The following is a 2,020-nucleotide window of genomic DNA, read 5'->3' on the forward strand; positions in this document are numbered from 1 at the left end:
ACCCTTCTCCACTTCTGGTGGGAATGTAGACTGGTGCAACCATTGTGAAAATCGGTATGGAAACTCCTTATAAAAGTTGTACTGGAAATCCCATTTAAACCAGTTATTCCTCTACTGGGAATTTTCCCAGAGGATCTGAAAACATCGTATCATAGGGATATATCTATGCCTATTTTATAGCACCATAGTTTTTGATAGCCGAATCTTTGAAGCAACCAAAATGCCCTTCTTCTGCGGAATGGTTGAAAAACATGTGGTTTTTTTACACAATGGAGTATTATTCAGCTATTAATAAAGATAAACTCGAAACCTTTATATTGAAGTGGATGTCACTTGAACATATACTCATAAGTGAAAGAAACCAAACACACATGTCTAAATATTGTATTGTCTCCATAGTATAAGATCGCAAAGGAAGAAATACAAATAGAAAGGTATAATATAAGTAAAAGGAAAAAAGTCTCTCAAGACTAACTAATCAAGAGATGGACAGAAGAAGAGCTGGGAAACATGGCAATGTCAAGCCATACAGTTATATATGGAAGATGGTCAAGGCAATGATCCTGAGATTCTTCAGAAGATTTTTTATTCTAGCAGTTATTGGGAAAGAATCTCACCCTGACTAACTTTATATACTGATACCTGTGAACTAAGCTACTGCACTGCAGATGGTAATTTGTAATAGTTTCATGCTTCGAGTGCCTGTCATTCTGGTCTTCTGAATATGGGCTGGTTATCATGACATGCTAGTTGCTGCTATGATGTCTCTCAGGTAGGTGGTTGTTCAAGAAGGAGGGGTGGTGAATGAAAGCAAGAGACAGGAAAAGGAATATTGTAGGACTGTCCTGCTTTAACATTGTATATGGTGAGATTTTTGGACTTATGTGTAAACATAAGAAGTATATAATTCTTTATGCCTATTTTTAAAGTATATTGTAATTTTTAAATGTTTTTTATCATATTCTGTGGGGAATAAAAGTTCAACATATCAATACTTACTGAAAAATGCCTGTTCCATATTATGCCTAAGATATTTGATATGCAGACTGATAGTGAGGTTAAGCTTAGCAGCCTAAGATGTGTGGTAATAACTATAAGCTTGTCTTCTGGATGATTAACAACCTAAGTTTGCAGACCAAAATTAGCGAAAAAAGAGGGCTACAAGGAAAGCCAACATTTTGGCCCTAGCCTTCTAAGGTGATTTAAGACTCAGGACATATGAGAACTTGTACTGTAACGTCATGTAACTCAGTAGTGTCCCAAATTTTCTGATCAAGGAGATTATGGGGCCAAAAAGGAAAGTGATCGATGATGTAGAGTGTGCCTAAGGAGAGTCACATGGGGAGAAAACATTCTCTCAGGCTTTCACAGAGAGCACATTGGCCAAGCATTGGCCGTGACTCATCCACATGGCTGACACTGACAAAGTTTCTACAATCTGAGGTACAGGATCTCAGGACAAATCCTGAGGGGATTTCACTTACCTTGTCAGACCAAAAAGCTACAACTCTTGTTGCATAGGTCCTGCTTTACCTTCATCTTAACCATCCAGTAGAAAAGTATGAAGACGAAATATGGGAATTGAAGCCATGCTGTTATGTTGAGCTGTGTGGTTCTCAGGTCAACAATTTCTGAGATTGCCAGTTAAACAGAAGACCCAATGCTATTGTGGGTGATTGGCCTCTTTTAGAATATTTTGCTGAATTTGTACACCTTTAATATTCCAATAACGGAATTTAACAGAAAAAGGGTATACAGATGAATGTCCATTTTGTATCTGTGTATTCAAAGTGGTTGGGATAGTTATATAGTTACATTCTGTTAATGAATAGAATGATTTGTTCTAATGGTGTTTGTGAATAGGATCTCAAGTCCGCATCTTGTACAGCAACTAACCACTAAGAAGAATGTATGCTGTGTGTTAATTATTGAAACTGTCCTACTGATTTGATTTGAAACTGTCTCATTGCTATTTGTTTATCAATGAAAATATGGCAAAAGGGGCTGGAGAGATGGCTCA

This window comes from Octodon degus, unplaced genomic scaffold, assembly GCF_000260255.1.
Source record: "Octodon degus isolate 3935 unplaced genomic scaffold, OctDeg1.0 scaffold00476, whole genome shotgun sequence".
Taxonomy (NCBI): Eukaryota; Metazoa; Chordata; class Mammalia; order Rodentia; family Octodontidae; genus Octodon; species Octodon degus.